Source organism: Brachyhypopomus gauderio, chromosome 7, assembly GCF_052324685.1.
Source record: "Brachyhypopomus gauderio isolate BG-103 chromosome 7, BGAUD_0.2, whole genome shotgun sequence".
NCBI lineage: Eukaryota > Metazoa > Chordata > Actinopteri > Gymnotiformes > Hypopomidae > Brachyhypopomus > Brachyhypopomus gauderio.
The window spans coordinates 9,160,354-9,174,700 of record NC_135217.1 but is presented as its reverse complement, the minus strand read 5'-3'; the positions used below and the strand labels follow the sequence as shown (position 1 = coordinate 9,174,700).

At 46.8% G+C, this 14,347-nt stretch overlaps 1 protein-coding gene across 1 annotated transcript in view; it reads left to right on the top strand.

Annotated features, from left to right (window-relative positions):
* The window catches only part of brinp1 (bone morphogenetic protein/retinoic acid inducible neural-specific 1), a 97,254-nt gene that overhangs the window by 33,092 nt on the left and 49,815 nt on the right, over window positions 1-14,347 (top strand). The window lies entirely within an intron of this gene.

The following is a 14,347-nucleotide window of genomic DNA, read 5'->3' as shown; positions in this document are numbered from 1 at the left end:
TCTAATAACCGCGCCGGCCGCCCGCCTCTGTCCCGGGGCCCGCGGCGGCGATTTGCGTCTCGACCTCTCCGGCAGCTTAGCGGAAAAGGTCGCAGTCACTTTGAGGGAGGCGTGGAGGCCCCTGCTACGATCAGTCCCCTAAAGGTGCGTTTAGGGGGAGTAATTAAACTCCTTTTTGGTCGGTAATCTGTTCTGACGTGCTGCTGTGCGCGGCATGCTTATTCTGAAGGAAACGCTGAAAGTTCTCCTGCATTGCTTTCACTTCTGAGACACGCTGTCACTTACATTTATTGTCATCTGCGAAGGACAGGCTGCATTCTATGGCCATTCAAGACGCCAAAGGAAGTGTTTTGTTGTTGCTAAACTTGCAGAGGATGCTTAGAGCTAAGATTGAGAAGCGATGGGTGTTTATAAGCATTTGAATGAGGGCTTGTTAATCATTTAAGCCTTTATTTCTCGTCTCACTGTGTGAGAGTTCAGTTCAGTGCTTGAAGGTATCTGGCTAGCAGTGTTACAGTATGTCTCACCATCCAACAGCTCCAATTCCACAAATGATTCAAGGAAATGGGCCTAACATATAAAATCTAGACCATAAGAAAGGTGCCTTTGTTATTTGACCAAGAAATGTCAAATTGCATAAGCATACATAGATTTTAACTTACATAAATCTAAAATGATATAAACAAATTGAAAGCAGAAAAGTAAAACCAGCAAAATGATCTTAAGATGGTTGGGCCCACCAGCAAAATGACATGGTATTCCTACTGAAGAGTTATCATAAGTCTTCACATGCCATAATACCCATAATGCCAGAATGTAGAGCAATATCTGGCTGTTCCAGGAACAATACAAGGCACCTTCTGATTGCTCTGACTACAGGTCTATTATGAGTCCATAAATGCAATATTGCATCTAATCTCAGTGACCCTATGCCCTACTCAGAACACAAGCTGTATTCTGGGTAATGCGTAGCTCTTGTAATCCACATGTTCATACTATTACATTACCAAGAAGCAATCACACTCGAGCTAACAGTACTAGGGCATGGATTTAGAGGATTTAGAGGCCAGCGGAGGGTGTAAGACAAACATCCCGTCACTATCAAGACCGTTACGAGCAGCAAAAGTGCAAGCTCATGCCACTTTCATATACGAATACTTAATAATAATTGAATACATGTAAATTCAAGTTATTATTTACTCGAGTTACAGGACATGGAAGGTCATACAGTCGTTTAGAAGGCGAAAGGCTTACGGGAGAACAGAGCAGCGATGTATGTCAGGGACAGCCTAAACTGGGAAAATGGGAAAAAAATAACTGGTGCCTTATATTCTTAAATACTGTGTGTGGCATTATTCTCGAATGACTCTCTGCTGCTGACAGGCATCCTTCTGCACGAGTGAAACCCGGCACCTCGAACGCTGTGACGTGAGCGGGACAGGCGCAGTGTATTCGCTACAGTCTTATTTCCCTGCAGCTCAAGGCCATTTAAAGAGGTGGGATGAGGATAAAGGGTGATCCGTGTGCCTGGACCCGCCGGGTTCTCGCGCTCCTCGCGTTGTGCGGCGATGGTTATTTAGGTCGGATGATCCCTTTCACCACGGCCATTGTTCTTGGCCTCTGTCTCCCGTTCTGGTGTGGACAGGAAAGCCAATATAAATGCTAATCTCTCTATTAGTGCACTTCGGAGCCCGTGAGCTCATTGTGGAGTAATCAAAACCCGAGATGGACGATTTCTTATTTAGAATGAAAATATTTATGAACGTGGCGATCTGTTTATTGATCAGAGGTCATGCGCCGGCGCGGAGAGCGCTGAATGAAAGTGGATTTTGTTATACGGACACAGGCGTGGAGCTCGGATCCATTACGGAGCGAGTATCCATTCACGAGGGTTTAACAAGAAGGTGAATGGAAATAATAAACTCATCATTTGGTGGAGGCTTTCGTGATATTCAGGCCTTATTAGAGGGCCCCGTGTTACTGAACCGCCAGTGGAGCCCGTCTGCATCTGTCCTAATGACGAGTCATCAGCGTGGCCAAAAACGGGCCATTCCAGAACAAAATGTCGGCTTCTGTATACAGCACGGTGTCTCTGCCATCGAATGTCTTGTGTAAAGGTCAAAAAAGAAAAAGAAAGACAGACAGAAAGACAGACGTATTGTCCTTGCCTTTTAACCTCGACACATGACAGGCGTCAAATCGTGTTTCCACAAGTGCCGGTTAGGCAGACGTCTTGCACTTAACCTAAAACATCGTTCCTTTAGTGTCTAGACTTCGTCTCGGAGGGTGATTTTTCCACCGTCTATCACCGCGCACTCCCCGCAAATCAAAAACCAATGATGTTTATTTCCTTCAGCAATCACGAGACACTTCTTCAAATGAAAGTGCAGTAAAGAAGATCCAGCTGCCTCTTCTACTGCGTGTCCCACGTCCCGTGCTCACATACAGCCGGCCCGGTGAAGTTGGCTTTTCAGAAGGCTTTAATGATGGTTGGGGGGTCACAGGAGTGCACACTAATGCTGATTTTATTTTACTGGATGTCATTATTTCTAGTTCCAGTTGTACGGGTCAGTCGTCTGCAAAGTGAAGTTTGAGAGTGAAAGGTGCTGGTGGTGATTTGGTTTCATAGTGGTAATTAAAACCTTGGTCGGTCTTCAGCAAAATCGGATGTAAAGGACAATTTCTTCCTCTTTCTGCTGTTCCCTAAAATAATGGAGAAACGCAGTCCAGAAACCGTCCAATCGCACCGGCGCTTGAGACGGCTCCTGTTACGCTGTCCCCGAACGATCTCCGAAATGCAACCTGCCCTGATTCTGATAAAACCCTTCAGATTGGTGAACATGATCTCCGGTACTGACCTCATGTTGCCACTGTCGTTTTGCATTTCTGAGAAAATCTGTGTGTGTGTGTGTGTGTGTGTGTGTGTGTGTGTGTGTGTGTGTGTGTGTGTGTGTGTGTCCGACACTGTGGCCGCCAGCAGTGAGCAGAGCAGTGACAGGACATTAGCAGATCCTGCACGTTCACATCTTCATTGTTAATAACACCTCCTGACTCGCTCCCATATTCAACTGAATGACAATATGCCACCAAGCCACTTGGTAAACTGCACTTTTTTTCCCCATCACCTGTTTTTGAGGAAGGTGCGGTTACGGGAAATCTCAATCATCGGATACGTATAACACCCGCACTCTCCAGTGCAATTTGCACTGATTTGTCAGATTGTTTATGCTAATGTGGGCAATTTTGTGTTGCCTCATCATCTTAATTGGGGAGGGGGTGATGATGAAAGCTAATCAATTTTTGATTAAAAAGATATCACGCTACATTCCTCTCTGAAGTTTAAATGTACTTCTTAGATACCTGAACACCCCCTCCCCCCAAGGTCACTGCACTTTATTGGGTCCTTTATTGTGCAAATTCCTTTGCATACTTGACTTTTATTCATACTATAACAGTTCACTGGACCTAATATCAGCGTTTACTTGACGCTGAGCACTTTCTTTTCCCCAAGCCATAGGCTGTTGGACTTTAAGCCCTCATAAGGCCCTCTCTGTTCTACAGGACTAAGTGAATGAATCCAGCTATCGATCCCGAGAGGGGATCCGCAGAACTGAGCACAATGATATATTCATGGTGTAAAAAGGACGTGAGCTAGCGGACTATCACTGCCTTTTGTTTAAAACCAGAGACAAATCCCTGCGTCTGCTGGGCAGGACGTGAATACATTGGGTTGATCCTGCAGTAATTAGGTTGAGGAGAGGTGGGTCATTTAGATGCAGTACATAGATAACAGGGGAGCTGGAGAGAATGGAAAATTGAGGGACGACTGCACGCGCACACACACACACACACACACACACACACACACACACACACACACACACACACACACACACACTCTTGGGACAGAAAGATGGGATGACTGTAAGGTCAATGTCAAGGTGAAAAATAATCAAGGGAGTTTTCAGTCCATGGTAACACACAATAGTCACAACAGCTCTGTAATCAGTCAGCAACAGTCAACCACCACACACACACACACACACACACACACACACACACACACACACACACACACACACACACACATTCTTGCTTCTCCTTTGTACACAGTCACTGTCATTGTATTGTCATTGTCCATGTGTAATCTAATAAGGTTCTAGTACAATCTATTTTGTTCAAGATTAGAGAAACCACTCTAATTAAGGGATTTCATTTATAGTTTTTGTTCATCAAGTCATCCAACTAATGATGAACAACCCAGCTGGTCAACAACCAGCTAACCCAACTTCTAAACCACCAAACCCCCACCCAGTCGACCAGCCAACCACACACTTCACCACCCAGCCACTAAACCACCAAAAGACTAAACACTGACCACCCACCCCACCAACCTGTGACTTGGCCAGCCAACCAGCCAGCTGACCATTCACCCAACCGTCCACCGAGCCACCAACCAAAGAGGCCAAAACCTCGTAAATCAACAAAGGCGAAAGCAGGAAAGGGGATTATGTTACATCTTGCTCTTGAACGTCCGATAATCATCCGGCACAGCGGGATTAGGCAATTACCCGCAGGAAGAGCTGGTAATTAGTGGAGCAGTGGAGTTAGAGGACGCGGCACGGTTAAGTACCGACTGAGCAAATCATTGAGCAGGATGCACTCCCACTCTCGGGAGAGTTCACCCACATCACTCCGGGGAGAAGCGTGCGAGATAAGGGCGCCATGGAGACCAAGGCTGATCAAGAGTGAGAGAATGTTTTGACAGAGTATGAGATGAGGGTCTGGAAACTGTTAAGTCATATTGCGGGTTTTTTAAACCTATGGCAAAGCAGAGAGCTGCGTAGCTTCATGGATGTGAAAAACACGCCTGCTTCAAATTAATTTCAAGTGGAATAAGGAAGAAATTAGTCATAATCATGGTACTTAAAAGTTGTTTTCAAAAACAAATCCCCAAATTATTGCGATAATAATTGATGATTATGATACAGATAAACTTTAATTTCATTTGCTGGAGCTGATTTAGCTCCTTACAACAGTTTTCTCTATAGTTTCCAGAGATCATTTATCCAGAAGTGCACCATGGTAATTATGAGGTCATGAATATTTAGTCAAACATTGTGTTTAAATGGAAATTTCTTGACCACCAGGGCAGAAGTCATTCTCCCATTTACATAAGTGGAGTTTTTCTCCACCTTTTTGTTTTTGTGTGCTTCTGCATGTCTGTATGTGTGTGTGTGTGTGTGTGTGTGTGTGTGTGTGTGTGTGTGTGTGTGGTAGTTAAACTTTAAGAAAACTCTCTTAAGCTATAACACACAGTTCCGCCAACTAATGGACGCTATTCCACAAATGGAACAGTAGCTAGCATACCTATATATATTTCTAAGTATAGCTATAAATGAGGAGGCACTCACCAGCATACATTATAATCGACGCCTACAGCTATAACTACACCACCTGCCCCTAATAAAGCGCAGCACAGGGTTTCACAGCCTTGTATGGTTCTCCATTATCTTCCCAGCATCTTCATCTCTCTCGCCCTGTCTCTCGCCCTGTCTCTCTCCCTGTCTCTCGCCCTGTCTCTCGCCCTGTCTCTCTCTCTCCCTGTCTCTCTCCCTGTCTCTCTCTCGATCCGTTTTGCTGATGAGCATGTCCCTAAGCCGTAAGCCCACTTGAGAGTGATTTACTGTAATAAAATGCAATATGGACAAGATGCTTGTTTTCGTACATCTCCTCCCCAACATTTTATTAAGCACATCAAATTACTTGATGTGTAGGTGTGGGAGAATGTGCATGTGTGCGTGATGCACACACACACACACACACACACACACATTAGGCAGCCGTGGCAAAACTCTGCTGCCACAATGCGAGGTCTGCTCTGAGCATCATGTCTCCTCAAAGCTCAAAGATAAGAAGGGTATTAGGTCTCGATTCCCTGATTAGATCCAGTTTAGATCTCATGCAGCCTCTGGCTTCTAGCAGATTGCACTCTCTATCGGACCCAGTTCATTGGGATAGCGCTACAGTATGGCTTATGTTTTGGGGTCAATTATGTGGAAGTCGGATCATTCTCTTAGGGCTTCTCAAAAAGCTCCTCTGTACCATTTGTCCTGGCTGAGATTCCGCTAGCACACTTTAGAACTGTGTGCAAGATCTCCAGGTTTCTGACACAAATGTTCTCCTTGCTCCTGTGCTTCCTTGCTTGCTCAGGTGAGCAGCTCAGATGGACTCATGCAGACTCATCGCCCATCTTTATATGAGAGTGACTTTATATGAGAGTGACCCCTAGACCAAAGGTTACCTGTATATGTAATGAAAGCATTTGTTATAGTGTATACATACACACGCTGCAATGCACAGTGTAGCACAGATATATGGAGAAGAGAAGAAATCGAGGTGGAGTTTATGCATAGGAGAATAGAAGAGAAAACACACAAACAGATAAATGATTGCATTAATAGCTTTGGACTGTTGTCTGGACAGTTGGACCTTTATGCCTTTCAGCAAAAAATGAAGGAGTCTGACTCCCACAATGCCACTGTGGCCAGTAATGATTCTGAAGTAATTAGCCTTACAATGTGTGTCCTGACGATTTTGGAAAGATAGAAGATTTAAGGAAGGGAACAGCAAGTTTTATCCAAAGCCACAATGAACACCACACACCTATCAAAGACGTCCATTCAGTAGCTATCTGGCAGATTTCTAAAGGCTCTTGACTGTCTAAAGATGACGCGTGTTGGCTAGCTTTCCTCAGTCGCAGGGAGATTGGTCGTTTCTAGGGCAGCGTGGACTCCTTTAAACCCCACGGCAGTAAAAATCATTACGTTCTCCTTTAGGACAGACAGTGATGAGAGCTCCCCCCTCCGCAGACCCTTGAGTGCGCATATTTAGAGGTGAGAGTGAGTCACCATCTTGTCTGCCATTCTCTGTGTCCTCACGGAGGCAGCGGGAGACTTCAGCCTCTCTAGACAGATGGAGACTGCAGGACTGGCTCCCTCAGCCTTCTCACACATAGTGGAGCGCCTTTCTACTGCGGGCCAGAGCGGTAGGGGAGAAGAAAGAAACAATTAACACTGTGAGAGATTGTGTGTGTGAGAGAGAGAGTGAGTGAGAGAGAGAGAGAGAGAGAGAGAGAGAGAGAGAGAGAGATTTAAATAAACTGATTGACAATAAGGTTGAAGCAAAAGTATTGAAAAACAGCCCCAGCATATATATGCGTTTAGGATGCGGTAATGTCTCGCCGCTTATGTACTGGCTAACTTCATCACCGGGATGCACAGGACTGTGATGCAATACGTAATGGCTGACAAAGTGCAAAGCATTACAAAGTATCGGACCTCCGTGCTGTAAGCAGATCAATAAATAGATACCCCGAGAGGCTGTCAGAGAGAGGCGGCGTCTTCCAGACAGAGACCAGTATAGTGTGGTCAAAGGGGAGCTAGTTCTCACGACAAGCACACAACAGCGAGCATTCTGGGATGGGCAGAAATAGAATACGTTTCCACACTACCTCTGATTGTCTCCATAGCGACTAGCATTATAAGTCTTGGTTATCTATCCTTGCAAATGACCCTTGATGTTGCAGTGTAAAGGAACACATTTATATATCATACAATTATGTGTTTGGAAGGTGGGCCTAGGGAGCAACCTAGGGGTCTTTCATTTAACTTTAAAAACAGTATTGACAGCCCAGAGTGAGGTGTGTTGCCTGTCAGCTAACTCATTTAATAAATGTGTGCATTTTAACCCAAGTCTGTGCCCAGTTTGTCAGAAAGCGCCCTTCCCCAGAGCAGCGGTCATCAGCTGGAGGGGCTCAGGAGTATGACCCTAGTATGACCCCTCATCTGAAGTCATGGCTTGAACCCATGACTTAATGCACAGCACAACTTAACTGTTAAACACAAGTGTGTCACTCCATGCTTAATGCACTGTGATGCTTATTTCCATAACAAAAGAGGAAAATATTACATTGTGATATTAATGTACGCTTTGGTTAACTCATGCCAAGAAAAAATATCCATCCTTACAAAAAAAAAAAAGAAATAAAATGAAATACCTATAATATATATATATATATATTTTTAGAAAACTGCAAAAAAGAGGAATAACCTCAAAACACCTGCCTGATCCAAAAGAGGTCAAGTGACTCCTGCCCGTCGCCATTTAGAGGCCCACACGCGCCATCTCTCCCGTCTTGCCCCACACCACCCAGCTCTATTACCCAGGCTTGAACAAATGTCCTGATGTTTATAAATAGCCTCCTCTGTTTGCTTTTCCATTAGGAGACTGTAGCCGGCCCCCGAACGGCATCCGCCGCCGCCTTAAAAATAGCGGCGCGGCTCGGCTCCTGGCCCGCGTCATGCCTGCCTGGACTCTGCACCTCTCTGGGCCACATTTAAGCATTACCTGCAGCAACAGTGAAGTGGGGGTTGGGTGGGGGTTGGGTGGGGGTGGGGGTTTGAGGAGGAGTCAGCCAGAAAGGAGAGGAGATGGAGGATGGGAGTATGGAGAAAAAAACGGAAAAAAAAAAAAACATGAAATGCATCGATTTCTTTCCTTGCTTCCCCATTGTGGGAGAAAAGGCCTCTGCATGGAGATTTATCCTTTAATATGTGTAAGGGCTGTGGCAGCTCAAAAGTGTCCAGGAGTTTGATTGTTTTTGGCGTCGTGATTTATGACTTTAGTTCAGAAAGGGCGATGATTATGGGAAACCCGCCCACGCCTGTTCTCCCGGGGCGGCACCGGGAAGGGGGGGACGCAGGAGCTTCAGTACCTACAGCAGAGACGGGAGGGTGCGGAAGGGCTGGGGGTAAATGACGTGTGTGTGTGTGTGTGTGTGTGTGTGTGTGTGTGTAAAAGAGACGGAGAGACAGGACAAATAACTCATAAGGGCTACAGGCTTCAGTAGTTTTACTTGCTGTCTGTTAATTGCGGATTTATAATGTCGGCAAACAAAACAGACTTGAATTGGTTCTCAGTAAAACAAGAAGAAACAAACCACTAGTGTCCTGCAGGACAACCCGTCTGCAGGACAACCCGTCTGCAGCGTGAGAGCTACAGTAACTGTGTAACATCAGCCCCACTTCATGATGACCACATAACATCTTCTACCTTCTACGTTTCTCCATCTTCCTTTCAGTCATGTAATGTTAAAGAAATTCTAATCAGTTGTGTCTATATGAAAGACGCCCATTCATTCCAGTTAGAAGCTAAGCATGAAATTGACAAGCAGCTGAATGTTTGACAAACACAAACAAGGCTCTAAATCTCCATCAAACCAGCCTTTGTTTTGAGAATCCTGTCAGATGCATGGCCGGGTACAAATGTGGAGAAATATGAACTGTTCCAGAGGGGCTTTGATCACTGGCGTGCTGTCTTGCCCGAACCAAAGAGAATGACACTATTGTTTACGGGGGACAGTGTGTGTGCGTGCGTGGGTGTGTGTATGCGTGCATGGGTGTGTGTGCGTGTTTGAGTATGTGTCGTATGTGTCTGTGTGGATGTAGGGGTACATTTATTTCTGTCGTGTGTTCATGCTTGTATGCATGTGTGTGTGTGTGTGTGTGTGTGTGTGTGTGTGTGTGTGTGTACACCTGTGGTATGGATGCATGCTTACATCAGACCACAGAGACCCAGCCACTGGTGTAATCTCCCTCCAAACAAACGCTGCTCCGAGAAGCTGTGGACAGACATTCTGTTGCCCTCCCACTCCTCCTTCTGTGGCAACATGGTGCCGTCAGAAATGACCATGCAGTGTGGCCATTTGGTGCTGTGGATTAGCCCGGGACCCCTGCTCTTAATGTCACCCACTTTTAATGGAAAAAAATGAATCTCCCTGTGAAATTGCTTTGGGGGCCTGACACCGCGTGGGCGTCGTGGACCCGCTGTTCCGCCACAGGAGCCCGCGGGCTGATGGATTGGGATTGGGGGGCTTGTAAAAAGCCTCGTGCGGCATTGTATCAATGCGATGCGAAAGGTCAAGTGGGGTTTGTGCTCCGAGCGGGCGTGCGCCAGGCTGTCAGAGCCTCCGCACCTTGTGTCGTTCCAGCTCGCTGCCGGTCCAGCCCGGCTCTCCTGCAGCCAATATTCATGCTTCATTAGGGGACACGGCGGCGGAGGTGTGCAGGCCCGCCTCATGTAACCAGAGGTTTGTAACGCTGTGAAGACTGGAGCAGGAGGAGAGGCTGGCACAGACAGCTCGCTTTTGAAAAACTGGGATTTCACAGGGAGAGACGCAGAAAAGGCCCTGCCTCTCTTACTTTAAAGAGAGAGGGAGAGAGAGAGAGAGAGAGAGAGAGAGAGAGAGAGAGAGAGAGAGAGAGAGAGAGAAACACCCATTTCCACGCTTCCTCCCACTAAATTACTTTGACTGTTTTATCCTTAAATTCCGGTCTGAAAGAATATTGTAGTTTTGCTCCTTGCGTGGTCTGTGTCTGTTCCTTGTTTCTTAGACAGAAATAGACCTGGCCATTACCAAAGTCTCTGCTAGACTCATTACCCAAAAGCAGTCCCTGCAGACACGTGTACTTTACTCCAGTGAACTGTGCTGGAGCAGCGCCTCGGTTTGATTATGCGGCTGTCTCTGTGATGAGAAGTAAACAGACAGCTCTGCTATAAATGTTCGGGCGTCGATTGTTCTTTCGGAGGAGGGCACGGGGGAATTAACTTGTGACAGGAATGGCGTCCTGGTGCACCTCTTATCAAAGGCACACTTGAGACGCCTTTCTCGAGAGTTGCACTTGGATGCGGATGGAAGAAGCCGTGAGGTAAAAAACAGAAAAATACCGTGACCCAACCAAACAGTCAACTGGGTGTTGTACAGTGGGACATATTTACAGATAAAGAAACAAACACTGACTTCCCATTCCTACAGCGACAAGAAAGGTAACGCGATACGGTGTATGCTGTTTCTTATTACGGGATGTCGTGTGGGCACAGATGCGGCAAAACGGATCTGTGGCGAGAGCAGACGTGCGACTTTTGGGACATGAGCGCGTCAGCCCAGTACTGCTGTACAAAACGCGGCATGTTGGTGGGTGGTGCTTAAAGTGTGGCTCCTCTGTTTCTGAGAGTGAGGGTGATTCCATTAGGATCCATGTGACCTGATTCACGCTAATAACCGAAGATACCAGACTAGGCACCTTAATGCGATCATATCAAAACTGTCTGTGCATCCTTGTAAGGGGCAGAGGATATCTGAGATGACTAGTCTGTCAGTTTGACTCCTGGTCATCCCGGACACACCAAATGTCATTAAGTGTGGCTTTGGGTAAGGGGTCTAGAGCACTGAATCACTAAACTCCCACTGCTAGCCGCTGCTAATCTCTACACAAGCACCCAATCGCATATGGCCGACACATATGGCTACTGGTGTTGGGCTGAGTTATGAAGGAGGACGTTTAGGCTAATCTTGTGCGTCTGTGAACTCGGTGCCAACCTGATAAGTGCTGGCTGCCCTCTCTGCGAGGTTGTTAGCAACGCTGAGACTCGTTTGTGGAGTTAGCATTTCAATGGAGCCAAGCTTCGACAGAGCCACCTCGTAGCAGCGGGGACCGGCCCGGTGTGCACACCGAACGCTTCCAAGAAGCTGCACAAGTGCGATAGGTATCATCCACGCTAACGATCAGCCCCGTGCTTCCGGGGTGGAGGAAGCGGAAGACACGAGGCCCACTTTCTGGTCTGTTGTCAGATCTAACACGGGCCGAATACCATTTACCACATTCGGTGCTCGGTGTGCGTCCGCACGGCGGAGCGTGGCAATCTGGACACGTGTGAGATGCCGGAGCAGGAGGTGACTGGGGAGATGCAGGCCGACACTAATAGCTTCTGAGCGGCAGCAGTGGAAGGTGTTTGTGTGGAGCTACGTGCTATGAGACCCCATCCTACAGATCAGCTCAAGGAAAACGTGAGCTAAGTAATAGGTCAATTTGGAGGCCCAAGGAGCTACTCACATCCACATCAGTGGAAGGGACACTAGTGGTTTGAAGAGAGGAGGAAAAGGGGGTGGAATGTCCAGCAGGTAGACTAGCCATCGGAACTGGTTTTGTTATTCCAGCCGTGCTTTCAACTGGGATACTGATCAAACAAAACCAGTGTGTCACATCACAGCATGGGCTTTGGAATATACCTTCCCAATCTCATGTGTTTGGTACATGCCATCTATTAATTTGACTTCATGCTAGAGAATGACACATTATTTATATAACCAGCATTAATTTCCATCTTTTAGCACGCATACACTCCTAATGCTGTCAGACGTGTGAATCATGGAGACCATTAGATGTTCACAGATGTTTGTCTCATAGAAAATTAACAGCAATTAAGTAAACACAGCAGGGCAATGGGTAACAGGCAGTGGGCAGCTGGGTGATGGTTCTGATCGTGTTCCAGCTCTGGCTACTGGACACATGCATTATTCTGGGCAATGTGAAACAGCAGAAACTTTCTCCAGCAGGGCCTTAATAAATAAACAATGTATTTTCCAAATATCTAAGAATGTGTGTGTATACCATATTATTTAATCCACCTATTTAACCTAGTTCACATTAATTACTAAGTCTATTCATTGATGGGTTAATCTATTGATGGGTCTCCATCTTCTGTCCTCAGACATACGATGCACAGACACACACACACACACACACACACACACACACACACACACACACACACACACACACACACACACACACACACACACACAAAAACACCTTTCTCTCCATCTCCCTCTCTATGTGGAGGCTTAATACACCTCATTATCTGCCCTACTTTACCTTGAGATTTGTTGATGCCAGTGCCGACACAATGCAATTTGCATATATTTGTTACCCACTCCCTTGAAGAGCAGTAATTATAAAGTACTTAGACCCATTTCCAGAGGCGTGAGACAGCGACCCTCCCCTCTCACGTGGACTGCTCAAAAATCCTCAACCGCACAATTGAATTAGCATCACCCGCTAGGTGTGCGTCATCCGCCCTGCTAGCTGCAATGCTACGCTACACCACCTGACGAAGGAGAAGAGGAGGAAGGGAAATAAACCTGTTGATCTGGGTCTCAGATGCCTGACTAAAGAGGCGTCAGAGTTGAAAATTGTTATGGCGCCCACAGCTCAGCGAGGGCCGGCTCCATGCAGGTTGACTTAATTGTATGTGGATGCCTGGGGCTCCTGGCTGCCTGGTGATATTTTCATTACAACAGCAACCTCGAAGCTCTACAAAAAATTTCCAACGTTTGTTTAACCCCCCCCCCCCCCCCCCCCCCGCCCCTCTCCCCTCTCCCGCCATGGCTCCTCCAATCACTCGCACCCCGATGCGACCGTGAGCTCGCCCCCCCCGGAAATAATCGAGGAAGGAGGGGGATTACATCACGCAGCCGGCAGACGGCACACGTGAGGGGGCGTGGTCAGACTCGACCGAGCCCCCCCCGATGGTGGGGATCTGCACAGAACCGGGCGACTCCTTCGCCGATGAAAGCAACCGCAAATGAATCTCAGTTAGCGCTGTGTAAGCTCACAGGGAAGGGCTGAAGACCTGGACACGCCGGGCTTACTCTCCTGCCAGGCATGTGACCCGTCTTGCTGAGTGTGGTCACACACGGACCGCAGCAATAGCAGCAAATAGCAGGGGATGAGAATAATAATAATTAACGAAAAAACGTTCGTAATGAATTTAACTGTTCGAAGTCATTCAGGTGGTTCTGACTCATTTCTATTAAAAGAATACTAACTGCAGTTTCCAATAAACAATTAATGGCACCATACGCTGCTGACTATTACAGTGATCTTTATGTATTTCGTGAAGAATACAGAATGGCACAGTGAACATTACACAGAGGGAATGATGGCACATCACGTTGATTTGAGGGTTTGTAGTTCGGCATATTTTCCCGTCTAATGGAGATCTCGGCTTCTGAGATTAAAAAGCACAACCAATCAAATCAAACGGTAGAGGTAGAGCACTAGGACCTGGGAGCACGGGCACGGCAGATTAATAGCAAACAGTGGATTGTTCTTATTGGTTGTGCTGGTGTGATGTAGCTGCATCTTGTAGGTCCTTCTGGTCTGACACTACTAACATCACACATCACACATATTCTCAAGCCCAAGCTTTACAAACTATCACCCACACTCACTTGGCAGATCAGTGGGACGTAATGCCTGGGATCATGCCGTACTGTCTGCATACGGAGGTTTTTTTTCCCAAGGCTCTTGTAAAACCAGCTGACAGTAGGCGTGGTGGTAGTGGTGAAGTGTGTCCCCTGCGGGAAAGCTCAAGTAAATTACAAACCTTCGAGTGTCCGTCCCCCGTGTCCCTGGATACCACCTTCTTACCGTCCTAATGATTA